Source organism: Alexandromys fortis, unplaced genomic scaffold (genome assembly GCF_014885135.2).
Source record: "Alexandromys fortis isolate MF-2015 unplaced genomic scaffold, M_Fortis_MF-2015_v1.1 scaffold_25, whole genome shotgun sequence".
Lineage (NCBI taxonomy): Eukaryota > Metazoa > Chordata > Mammalia > Rodentia > Cricetidae > Alexandromys > Alexandromys fortis.
In genome coordinates, this window is record NW_026067904.1 from 11,453,414 (window position 1) to 11,467,263 (window position 13,850).

Consider the following 13,850-nt stretch of genomic DNA (forward strand, 5'->3'; position numbering starts at 1 on the left):
CTCCATCTAATTTTTGAGGCAATCTCTCAATGAACTGGAAGCTCCTCACTGATTGGCTAACCTGGCTGCCATTGAACCCTGGCACACTCCTGTCTCTGTCGACCAGCTTTGGGATGACAGCCATGCACCATCATGCCAGCTTTTTTTATGTGGACACTGGACTTCTGAACCCAGGTCCTCATTGTGTGAGCAAGTACTCTGCTCACTGAGCCATCTGTCCAGCGGCCCCTCCCCCGCCAGCCGCTAGAACAGCCAAAGAACCGAAAACTAAACAAGAAAGCGATCAGCACAATCAATAATGAAACCAATACAATAAGCAAACAGTTACTAAAATAGGAAGTACAAATAGCCAATAAACATAGGAAAAACACTTTCAACTTACTAACCATCAGAGAAATGTAAATGTCCATCTCACCCCAGTCAGAATGGTCACTAATAGCACAGACAACAGATGCTGGTGTAATGTAGACAGTAGTGAACCTTAGCACACCGCTGGTTGGGCTGTAAACTAGAGCAGCTACTTTAGAAGCTAGTGGGAAGCTTCTGAAAACTTAAATCCGCCTTACAACGGAACTGTTCTTACTCTTGGGTATCTACCTGAAGGAGTCAGGTCCAGATCATCGAGATATTGTGTTTCAGTGCTTATTACAGCAGAATCCACAACATCTAAGCCATGGGACCAAACCAGTCCTTCACTAACAGAGGAATGGCTAAAGGAGATGTGGTTTATATACACAGTGGAATTCTTTTAGCCATGAAGAAAGACAAAGTTGGATCACACTACAGCTTCCATGCCGAGATTTTTCTTAGTTTGACTTTTAAATTTTGTTTTGTGTGTGGTGGGTGGGGGTTTGCAAACACAGAGGGCAGATGTGAGGGATGGGGAGATGAGTGGGATCATGATGTGAAGTCCATAAATAATTGATAGAAAGTTAAAAAAGAAGGAAAGACAAAGCTATGACATTTGCAGAAAAATGGATGTGCCTCAAAGTAATTGTATTAAGAAAGTTAGGTTTGCCTCACAAAAGCTAACACCAGATGTTTCTCCCATGGGTGTGTCTTATATAGATACAGCAAATCATTTATGTGTATATGACATGAAAGCAGACGTGAAACTAAGAGAACAAAATATCAACAGGAGGGGTGGAGAGAACGGGGGCAGGAGAGTGTGCATGCATGTGTAGGTATGCCTGCGTGTGACAGTCATGGGCCAACCATAGATGCTGTTGCTCAGAAGCTATCCATCTTTGACTCAGGGTCTCTCATTGGCCTAGGGCTTCTCAAGTAAACAAGGCTGACTGGCTAATGAGTCCCAGAGACCTACCTCTTCCTGCCTCCTCAGTGCCAAGATGACACGCGTGGACCACTACCCTTGGGGAATTTTAAAGGTTGATGAGCTGGTTTTGTTTTTAAATTTTAAAAAAATTTATTTACTTGCTTTTATGTATGGATATTTTGCCTGCATGTGTGTCGGTGCAACGTATGTGTGCCTGGTCAGAAGGTGGCTTTGGATCCCTCTGAACGGGAGTTAGGGATGGTCATGAGCCACCACGTGAATGTTGGGAACCAACCCCAGACCCTCTGTGAGAACAAGTGCTCTTAAGTCCATGTCTGGCTTTTCACTTGGGTTCTAGGACTCAAAACTCAGGTCCTCATGCTCGCACGGCAGGTACTTTTCTTAATGAGCTGTTCCACTTGTATTAAAATTAAAGTAAAATTAAAAAATATTTGTCCCATAGCTCTAGAGAGGAGATTTATAAAGAGATATAGTCTAGATAACGGCTCACCTTTTTCTACTACTTCAACCATGCCAGTTGGGATGCAGGATAATGATAAAAACGGAGACATTTCTGAGGACAGACGGGGTATTAGTGGGTCCATTCTCAGGGCTCTGCAAGTTAGTTAGGATTACCCCAGACATCCAGACCCGTCCACCAGAGGGTCAGGACTTATTTAAGGTCCCCTGTGTCCCCGCAGGGCCAGCTTCCTAGGGGTACAGGAAGTTCAGGCAGACTCTCTTCTTGGTTCTTCCTTGTTCACTTTCTCTTGGCTGCCTTTCTACACCCTGACCGCACTTTGCTCTAAAGTCTGCTGGGCCCTGGGACACTCAGGGTCCGGTTGTCTACTTGACGAGGGTGAAAAAGCTCATCCCCTCTGATAACCCTTAATCATCCCAGACCAATACAAATGGCAGTTCTGGACACGCACATTGCTCTTGGTGCAATACCAAGGGGACTTCCTGATAAGTAACTGGGTGTGTGTGGGGGGGGGGGCAGAATTCGGGTTTCTTTTCTCAAAGGAGCCTCTCAACAGTGTCTGTCACCCCTACAGCATTTCTCACAGTGTGTGTGTGTGTGTGTGTGTGTGTGTGTGATGAAAGCAAAAGTGTCACACTCACAGATTTGAGCCTTGAATGCAGACGAATGCCTGTTGGAGAATTATTCACATATACCAATGCTTTTGAGAGAGCCAACTATCTGAAGATGGGGTTTCTAGTTTTAGCATTCCAGAAGTTAAAATAACACGTACAAATCCACACACATCCTCTACACTTCTACACATTCTTTTTGATATTATGAAGGAAAAGAAGACATTTTTGATGAAGTCTAGGTAGAACCTGATGCTTCCTGAGACCAGTCTCTACGGAAACAATTAAGGCGCTTGCATAGCTTTGAAATCTCTCTGAATGACTTTCCAAATATTGCCATCTGGTGGAATTTTAGTTAATTGTTCCTTTGTTCTAGGGAGCCCCTGGAGGCGAACTTTGAAGGCATTGTCAGGCAGAGGTTTAGGGTACCACTGGGATATATCTGAAGCTCAAAATGACTCTGTCTCAAACAAACCAGAAACTGAAAACAAAAAGGGGCCTTTGCCTTTGTCATGATATGTGCACTGATCCCATGACCCTCTTGCTCCTTCTCTCATCTCCCTCCCTTTTCCCTTCTTCCTCTTCCTCTCTTTCCATCCCTGCCTTCCTTCTTCACCATGTCCTCTCACCATGAGGCTCACCTTATACTCTCAACAGGAACAAATACAACGATATTTATTTAAAAATAGCCAGAGGAGGCTGGAGAGATGGCCCAGAGGTTAAGAGCACTGACTGCTCTTCTAGAGGACCTGGATTCATTCCCAAAACCCACATGGCAGCTCACAACTGTCTGTAACTCCAGCTCCAGGGTATCTGACACCCTCACACAGACATACATGCAGGCAAGACGCCAATGCACATAAAACAAAACTAGCTAGCTAACTAACTAACTAACTAAATAAATAAATAAAAAGACTGAAGTTCACTACTTTCCTCTATTAAAAATAACTAGAAACGTCACAGGATTATTTTGACCATATCTTGATATGTCTCCCTCCAGTGGCCACTACTAAGGTCTCCCGAATTCAGCTTTTACTGGCGTGACCGTGCTTCAGAGGACTTTGTGAATATATCACTTGCACCTCTGTGGAGCACGTTTATTCAAACACTGCCTTCAACCACTCAGTGGAATTTTGAAGCCGCACTGGTCACTCGGGCAGTAGCATCAATCACTTCAACTTAACCCACAGACAAGGCATCTACAAGCTAGGTCATCTTGAAACCTTACTTTGAACATCCAGGCGCTCTCCCTGGCTGTTGAAATGAATGGTTCCTCTGGGAAACGGGGCCCTGGAAGAGGAAAAGAATAAGAAAGTAATGTCATGAAAAAAGAATTCAAAGCATTACCTCCCCCCATATCTAAAACCAACTGATTTTACTTTGAAAACTTGAAATTTTAGTATATTGACAGATACAGAAAAGATCTCCCAGTCTCCCTAGCATGGTGTGATATAATAAAAGTTCCACACCACCAGATGACTCAGAAGCAGGGCCTCTACTCAGGTGTCATGTGCCAACATCAGTTAGAGTCTGGACTTGCTCAAACTTGGCTATTTTAAATCTAGTATCAATATGGGCTTAGCTAAAAACATTTTTGGCTAATTTGGACAACATAAACATTATAAACAATGCCAAGCTAGACTTGAAAAAAAATACACACAACAGAAATGTATCTGCTTTCTAAGAGTTCACTATTCCCTCCAAAATACTATCAGGTTAAACCATACAGTTGATGAGGAATAGACCCAATTCTGGAGTCCAAGAGATCTGAGAGGTCCTGGCTTCGAGGTCCACCGCGGAGGCTATAGGGGAGACTGCTAATGGTCCCACTAGATACTGCTAAGTGACCTGCTATGCATGTATGCACAGCTTACCCATCTTTCCCATCATCCTCAGCAACAAGTGAGCGACAACCTTTCCTACCTTCCACCTGGATTCTCTCCCTGAAGATTCATCTGCTATGTTTTCTGTCTATGACCAACTCAGGAATGCTTTTGGTCTCTCTCTCTCTCTCCCCACTCTCCACCCCGGCCCAGAGACAGGATTTCTCTGAAGAGCCCTTGCTGTCTTGGAACTCACTCTGTAGACCAGGCTGGCCTTGAACTCAAGAGATCTGCCTGCCTCTAAAGTGCTGGGAACAAATGCTTGCACCATCACTGCCTGGTTCTGCTTTTGGTCCTTTTTTAGAACCAACCATGCACAAAATAACACATCTACAGCAAATTTAACATGGTGAGATTTATCTGGGACAAGGCTCTAAAGATGCTACTGTTGATTTTTAAAAGGGGGAATGGGTAAATTTTTTACAGTTTATGTAGGGGTAGTAAAGAAGAAAAGAATACAAATGTTGAATGAATAAAAGCTCAGTGACAGCTAAATTGTTAAGGTTACACAAGGGCACATCCCCTAGTCTAGGGATCAGAAACTCCAAAGTCTCCAAAATCTAAACATCCTTGTACGGTTTCATGCCGACAACTGTTGTATGAGGCTGCTTGTTTGTTCTGGCTAATCAGCCCTGAAATGATCACACAGAAACTGTAGTAATTACAACACGGCTTGCCTATTAGCTTATGTATATATTTCTAGCTCACTCTTATCTCTTAAATTAACCCATTTCTGTTATTTTATATTTTACTATGAAGCTCTTGGCCTACCAGCAAGGTTCCAGCATGTCTGTTTCTGGAGGTGGCTCCATGACTTCTCACTGACTCCGCCTTATTTCTCCCAGCATTCAGTTTAGTTTTCCCTGCCTAGTTCTATTCTGCCCTGCTATAGGTCCAAAGCAGTTTCTTTATTAACCAATGGTATTCACAGCATACAGAGGGGAATCCCACATCAGACAACCATTTAAAATATTATTTAAAATGGCCTTGGGATTACATGCCCAAGGTATATATGAAGCACAATGAATTTTGTGTTAGACTTAGGTCCCATCCTCAAGAGAACTCATTATGTATATGCAAATATTAAAAAATGTCAAAACAGTTGAAATCTCATATCTGGGACCAAGCATTTCAGTTAAGAGAAACTCACCTATAGTGTTCAAAGTCCAGATGAAAACTTATATTTTCTGACTTATTTAAAAGTTTGAATATTTCATATTAATGATTTCAAGAATAGAATTCAGGTGAACTCACTATATATATAAAATTTTATATTGAACAGATAGAATGAATGTCCTTATGTGTTTTTTATTTTATAACAGAATTTACTTCTGTGCTGTTATTTCATATGTTTCTTTAATTTAACACTAGTTTAGTAAAATTCAGATTAAAAAAACTCAGCTTGTACCAATATTGACTCTCATTCTAAAGTGTCCCAATTTTTCAGAAATCTTAACTGAATCAGAATAAAACTTTCACTTTTCTTCTTTATTTAACTAGTCTCCAGTAGCTAAGTTATTAAACAAGAGGCTGGCTACCACGTTTGGAGGCGGGAGCACAAGTGTATCTACAAACCAGACGACTAGCCCTTAGAAGATTCTGTCTCATCTGTACGCAAGTGACCTTTCTCTGTTTATTCAAAACAGCCAATTGTTAATTGCTTAGCAGCTGTGACAGATCAGTTTGGAGAATTGTGAGAACATCCATGGAACCCTATATGTGCTAGACAGTACACAGATTTTTGTCTAATTTAATTTTTATTAGATAAAGCCATCTTATTATAAACAAAACGGAGACTCAGAATAGGGCAATCAGTCAGATATGTAGCTAGCAGGGGACTATACCTTACAGACTTTATTTACCATCTGCTCTCTCTACTTCTCACGTCTTGAATCCTAAAAGCCAATCCTTTGGGGCTGGAGAGATGATCAGTGGTTAAGAGCATTGGCTGCTTTTGCTGAGGACCCAAGTTCACTTCCAAGCAGCCACATGGTAACACTAGGAGCTCCAGCGCCCTCTTCTGGTCTCTGCACACACACAGCACATACACACGCAGGCAAAACACACATACACATATGATACAAATAAATGTTTTTTTTTTTTTTTTTTTTTTTTTTAAAGCTAGCCCTTTGATATATCTTAGAAAGAGCTGGGAAGAAAGAGCCATAAACAAACAGGAGATCCAGGATCCAGGGCCTAGCCAAGATTCTTAGTCTTGATGTCAAACTTACAGTCCAAAAGAAAATGGATCAATTGGTCTTTTGTATTTTAAACTTTTGCTTATGTGAAGTAGATATAAATGCAAAACATGAACCAGGAGAGACATTTTGTCTATATCTCAACAGCAAGAAAAAAACAATTGGGCAAGAAATAAGAAGGAGCACTTAACTGAGGAAGGAGGGCAGAGAGCAAAAGAAGCTGAAGATTAAATGATAAGATGTAAGTATGAGAATAAGCTAGCTGCAATGAAGGCTAGCATTCATATACAACATGAGGGCAGGGAGTCAGACTGGATCGCTTGTATGACATTTGTGAGACTCTTTTTATAAAAGCAGCCCGGATGAACCTTCCCAGCACTTCCTTGATAGAATAATTTAAAGTTTTCTCTAGTGTAATCCCACTTCTGCCTACATTTACCTTTACAACTTTTTATTATTTTTTTTATTATTTTCTTTTATTTTATGTTTGAGTGTTTTGCCTAGGGGTGTCTGTGCAGCACATGACCGTCCAGTCCCCATGAAGATCAGAGAAAGGCATTGGATCTCCCGGAACCGGAGTTACAGAGAGTAGAGGGCTACCAGGAGGATGCTGGGAACCTGACTTAGGTCCTCTGCAAGAGCAGCATGTGTTCTTAACCTCCGAGCCAGCTCTCTAGCCTCCCACCTGTGCGATTCTTAATCAAAAGTTGAAACATTAATACAAACACAGTGAGAGCTACCAGTGAGTTCTACACATCAGCTTCATACTTCATGCAACTTAATGGATCTAAATTTTCTGACGTCCACCCCAAGCAGGAATTCCTCTGGATTATACATCTAGCTGTATAGGAATAAAATTTTATTTTCTGTAGGATTTTGTAGACAAGGCAGATGGTGTGTTTCTAAACTGAACACAACGTGACTTTCATTTTATCAGATCACACAGACTTTCGGTCTTCTGTGATACTGAGCACCAGGGAACTCTTGAGAAATGAGCAGGATCGAACCAAGCATATTCTCTACTTTCATAGAAGTATACCTTCTAGCAGTTTCTAATCCTTTTTTCAACAAACTCAGAATTTTAGCATCTCATATCCAAGATATGCCAGCAGAATATCTGCTTTTCTTAGAAAGATTTTCCCTCCCCTGAGCCCAAATTACTGCCGTCTTTATGCCTGGCCACAAAACCTCAGGAACATAAGAGATACATCCGGATAGAAACGTGGATGTAAAAGTATTTCTAATCATGCATGCCATTGGATAATTTATTGTTCTTTTCTTGCTTGGTACCTGGGCAATCTAGTTTCCAATCCACACAAGGTCAAACCATTCCCTTCTTAGAGACAGCATCAGGCCTCCCCAGCTGCTCCTGTTTTTTTTCAAGAAGGTGCCACAGCTGGGGCCTGAGTCTGGGTTTCCGCTCAGGGTTTGACTTGGCTGTCCCAGGTCTTCAGAACGAACTGTATCCGACTTCTAAACTCCCTACTGCACCCTGAGATGCTGCACGGCTCCAGCTGCAGATCCTAGTCGATCATGCGGGAGGTACACAGCTTTCTAGGAACGGGACATCTTATAAACATTAGCAGAGAGGCACATGCTATTAATCCCAAGACTGATCTTACTTGATACCAACTTCCAGCAGCACCACATCAATTAGTGGTCTTGGGCTGGGATTGTGGCCTCTCCAGGGGAAGCCTAGAGCCGCTAGGGGCTCACTGCCGGGAATCACAGGGCTCAGCACGCACCAGAGAAACCAAACACCAGTGGGGGAGGGTATGTGCTGGCAATGGAGGTCAGGTTCCACAGGATCTTGGATATTAAGTCTGGTATGACTCATTCTCCTTAAGAAAGACAAATTACCAAATGATCCGTGCTATGTATTTAAGGACTTTAAAAAAATTGCTCTATGATAAAGGGATTTGGGCGGTATATACTGAGGGTGGTAATGGCAGTATAAACATCTCAGGGTTGCATGATTTGGTTTCCATACACTGAAAGGACAATCCCAAATGATAGCTACACATTTGGCTTCTTTTCCTTCAAGCACAGCATAACGCTCTTCCTAGAATCCCGCATTGATCCATCTGTTGCTTCCCACGTGAACCAGGACAAAAATAATTTTTAAGATTGCCCTTTCTATTTTAGCATTTATTTTTTAAAGAGTGATGCTGTGAAAGAAAAACTCTTTAAAAAAGGACCAGGCAAGCTGCATCCATAAGAAATGTTGCCTGCACTGTAACCCCACAAAATGCTTTCTATAATTGCACCATTGAAACCAAATCTTTGATCTATTTTTAATCATCTGACATTGGAAACATGGTAGGTACAGAATAGCCTTTGCTCTGTGTGTGATTGATACCAAAATATAGCAAAGCAGAAAAGCTGCCCTGAGAGCTTCAGCTTCATGTCTGATATCACAGCTTATAATACAGTGTTTGGGGCACGGCTGGAGCTAAAGACATGTTTCTTATGTGTCCCGTCTTTGTCATCTGTTGTTCTCCTGGCCCACTAGGAGAGCAGCATGCTAAAGGTGTTACAGGGTAACAATCCATAGGCTCTGTCAGGTCAACAGGTGTCAGGACACTTGTGTTCGGGGTGCCATAATCTCCCTTAAAACACAAATGGCCTCCACCGTTTGCATTGTGCTTTGGGAAAATCTTGTAAAACTCTCATTTTTTTTCCTTACTATTTTCAACGAAGTGTGTAAAATGTGTTAGTGAATGGAACTGTGGAAATGTTGGCATAGCCTCTGAACACGTGTTTCCTGCCTCAGCCTCTGTGAAGAGCCCTGGGTTGCTCTTGATGCCTTGCTGTGAACTTTTCCTCATAGAGGAACCTACTGCTTGGGAGTTGTATCAGTAACTCGATTTCTTGAGTGGAAGATGCCCTGAACTCCATCTAACTAGGAAATAGTCTAGGATGTTCCACAGGTGAAGCTCCAGTCACACTTGAGGGAGAAGGGGTTTTACGGAGGTAGTCCAACCAAAATGTCCAGTGTGAAAATATTTGCCTGTGTGGGCACATGTGTTTGTATGTTCATATGTATATGGAACCTAGAGGTCAATGTGAAATATTGTCACGCCTCCAGAACCATCTCTTTTATTTCTTAAGATGGGGTCTCCTTTTAGCTTGGACTTCACTGAGTAGGCTAAGATAGCCTACTAACGAACCCCAGGAATTCTCCTGACTCTACCTCCCAATACCAGGATTTAAAAAAAATCTATAAATAAATTTAATAAAAAAATCCCATACACAAGAAAAAATTTATGGAAAGTATGGAAGTGAAGCTGTCTGGTGGAACATCATGGGAAACAGAGAACAGAAAGGAGGGCTCACAGGGGCAAGGCAGGGACCATGAGGACATCCTCAGCACACACTGCACACTTTATGAAATGCCTTTATTAATACAGTGCTGTGGAAATCAGTACAGTGATGTATGAAAATGTAAAAATAAAAACATCAACCCTTCCAATTAGTTTCAAGGCATTAAGACAAAATAAATTACTTACTACTGACTTGCAGAAAGACAAAAAACCTTGAAAGTTGGTGGCCCACACCTTTAATCCAGCACTCAGGAGGCAGAGGCAGGTAGATCTCTGAGTTCAAGGCCAGCCTGGTCTACAGAAGCCAGGGCTACACAGAGAACCCTGACTCAAAAAACAAAACAAAGGCCTGCACATCACCATTCTTGGATTTCTTATGTAGTTTCTGGGATTGCATTCAAGCCCTTATGTTTAACTAGCAACACTTTACTGACTGAATATCTTACCGGCCTCCTTGAAGTTTTTCAAGAACTTCCTTCCGTTATATTTTTGTTGTTTTTTTACAATTTTTCTTTTGTATTTTTATGCGTACGAGTGATTTGTCTGTATGCACATATACACACTATGGATGGCTATGCCTGTAGAGGTCAGAAGCAAGCAATGGATCCCCTTGAACTGGATTTAGGGGGGCTGTGAACCACCATGTGTGTGCCAGAAACCGAGCACGGGTCCTCTACAAGGGCAGCAAATAGCCGTTGAGCCACTACGCTCGTGCCCCAATTTCTTTTTCTTTTGTGAGGTGGGGTCTTGCTGTGCAGCCCATGTTGGCTTGTAAGTTGCTATATAGATCAGGTTGCCATCAATCTTGTGATCCTCCTGCCTCTGTCTTCTGAACACTGAGATTATAGGTACTACCACAACTGTAACTTTTCCATATATACCCGTCAGTTCTCAAATCATAACTTATCTGCTCCCTCCTTTGGAGGTTCCTGTGGCTGCTTTTGGGAAGGGTTTTTTCTCTCCTTTATAATGTTGCTGTGAGAACACACCTGGGCTCTGACTAGAAGACACAAAACTGTCCCAGTGTCCCCTCACCTTTCCCCACCATTTCCTCTCTTATCCACCCAGTCCTACCTGCAAGAAGCCCTTTTAGACCCTTGTCCTCTAGCCATTTCCTCTGCACCCCAGGATACTGTGCTAAAGGATACTGTGCTTGGGGTAAGGTTTTCATATCCACAGAGAGCACATGCTCGAATCCCACTGGACACTCCTGCCCTGTGACCATCTCCTATGAGCTTGGCATTGCGTTAAAAAGTAGGTAGTGCGCCGGGCAATGGTGGCGCACGCCTTTAATCCCAGCACTCGGGAGGCAGAGGCAGGCGGATCTCTGTGAGTTCGAGACCAGCCTAGTCTACAGAGCTAGTTCCAGGACAGACTCCAAAGCCACAGAGAAACCCTGTCTCGAAAAACCAAAAAAATTAAAAAAAAAAAAAAAGTAGGTAGCGGCTTAAGTGTGAATAAGGTATGACATCCTACACTGCGATCTGCAGGAAGCTTCCATTATAGCTCTCTGAAATAAAGACGACTTAAGGGATTTTACTCTTCAGGTGGAGAAACCAAGATGCAGAGAGGCAGTAGCTGACATGGGTGCAGCCGGGCAAATACTAGTTTTTTGATTCCTAACCACACACATTTCCTGCAAATTCATTCTGACCCTGTTTGCCTTTGCCTTTTTACGATATAATTTAAAACTCAGACTTATATATGGTAACAGGACATGAGCTTCTCAGCTTTAGAGTTTTTATATGCGGTTCCTTTTTTTTTAATTTTATTTGTTCAGCAGTCACTGAGCACATATGAATCCGTGCCACTCACGAACAGCCAGTGTGCACCAGGTGCTGTGTTAGCACACGGATCAGTTCTTTCCCTTCAAACCCCAGGAGAGTCATGCTTCTCCATGGCTCATAGATGCACGGATTGAGGCTGTGGCTGGACGGGGCCCAAGCCCACGCTTGTTGGTCTTGGGCAGCTGGAGGTTTTGCTACCAACACGCTTACCTGTCAGATGCCAGGCGCTGTGCTAGATGAAGGAGATGTGTACAGTGCCATCAGACACGCGGATGAGTTAGTGACAAACACTTAATAGTCATAAGCCAGGGCTGTGAGTGCGCTGCTAAGGACAGGGAGAGTGACACACTAACGGGAAAGACTTTGGCTGCTATTGTCTCGACCAGTGTGCAGAGAGTGAACGTTGTGTCCTTCACTCTGAAAGTGAGCATCTTGCTTCTCAGTTTCAGCTAAGGCAGTGTTTTTCAGACTGTGACTCGCTTGGCAATCTTGTTAAAAGACCCGCTCTTGAAAAACTGCAGATTGTGACTCAGTAGCAATGGGCAGGGGTGGGAGCCCAGTATTCTCTCTGCCTTTTAAGAACTTCCAGGGGATGCTGGTACTGCTGGTCTGAGGACCACCAATTGAATTGCAAGGCACATGACCTCTCTCAAGACTCTTTCCAAAACCTGCTACTATGGCAACCTAACACACTCAGCCAGATGGCCCATTCACTCAGTCGATCCTGATTCAAATGCATTCATTCATAGATGAGACCTTGCAATGGACCGAAAAAGAAAAGAGATTAAGACGGAAAGTCCATCCGTGGGGCATCTAGCTTCCTGCCACTTTCCTGGTCCCTTCAAGTCTCTAATCCTTCAGGATAATGGATTTGCCCAGCGTCCCAGATCCTTAGGGAACGTTCTCTGCTGTCTAAGGTGATACAGACACAATTAGTTAATTACTCTGCAAATGCCCCGAGATTGGTTCATACACTTTTATGCTTTCCCCTCTGCTGACCAGAATAGATAGCTCTGGATCTCATCATATGAGTACCTTCAATGAAATAGCTGTTATTTTTCTTAGACGCCAGAGACTGACATGGGTGTCGCCAGTGTTTCACCTTATTTATTTATTCTTACGACAAGGTTTATTACTGAACTAATTTATCTACCCTGGCTAGCCATAGGCTCTGGGCCCTGTGCCCCTATCTCTCTGCCTTCCCAGTGCTAGGCTTAGAGGCATGTGTCTTTTTTGTTGTTTGGTTTTTTGAGACAGGGTTTCACTGTGTAGCCTTGGCCGTCCAGGAACTTGTTCTGTAGACCAGGTTGGTCTCAAAAACATAGAGATTTGCCTGCCTTTGCCTCTCAAGTGCTGAGACTAAAGGGGTGTGTCAACACCACCTGGCCCTGTTTTTATTTTTTCCCCCTAATGAGGGTGCAGAGGATCCAAACTCTCCTCCTGATGCTTGTGAGTTATGCACTCGGAGCTGAGTCGTTTCTTTTATTTTTATTTGTGTGGACAATGGCATTTCTAAACACCACACAAATATGCAGTGGGTGAGATACAGGACTATGGTCATGTAACTTGCTGATCTGTCAGAAGAAAATAAGTAAAACCTTAACTCCTTCACCTTGCTGTTTCCAAACCAGTTGTGCCGAGGGTGCCACAGAGCTACCTGGGATGCTAGGCTTGTCCCACCACCCTTCCCCAAAACCTCTGATTCCAAATACCTTCTGACATGGCCAGTGCTCCAGCCACCTCCGGAACAGCTAATCATGCCCTCTCTTGATGCACTGGGAATTTGAAACAGAGAAGTGCCTATGAATTCCAGAAGGTCAAGGGGCCCCTGTTTATGGTCTCCTCAATTTTAACCATTACCCATCTTTCTGAGAGAAACATGAGCTCTTTTGTAGGTTGGGTCACTGCTTTAGTTCAGTGTCTTCACGGGTGAACAGACCTTCCAAGGACACCCTGAGATTTGTAAACCTGCCTAGAGAAGCATCAGAACTGCAGTAAAGATCCCTGGGTGCAACATTTCCCCAATTGTGTGACTTTGGGCATGCCATCTAAACTCTGGGCTCTTGTGTTTATAGTGTTCTATAAAGTGTCTACATAAAGAATTGCTGTGTTGCTGTATATAAAAATTCCTTAGCAACCATAAATGGCTACAGAAGTGGAAAAGACAACTTTATGACCATTATTAAACAGTTGACATGCTGGGTGTTAACTCAGTTGGTACAGCGCTTGCCTGCTGCACAAGCGTGAAGACCTGAGGTCCAGCTGCAGAACTCACATAAGAAGCCGGTGTG

The 13,850-nt window shown here is 43.0% G+C and overlaps 1 protein-coding gene across 1 annotated transcript in view; it reads right to left on the reverse strand.

Annotated features, from left to right (window-relative positions):
- Mapre2 (microtubule associated protein RP/EB family member 2) overlaps window positions 1-13,850 on the reverse strand; it is a 136,309-nt gene that overhangs the window by 110,645 nt on the left and 11,814 nt on the right. The window contains exon 2 of the mRNA XM_050135009.1: window positions 3,597-3,658. The gene's annotated coding sequence lies outside the window, so the exon portion shown is untranslated. The remainder of the gene's footprint in view (window positions 1-3,596; window positions 3,659-13,850) is intronic.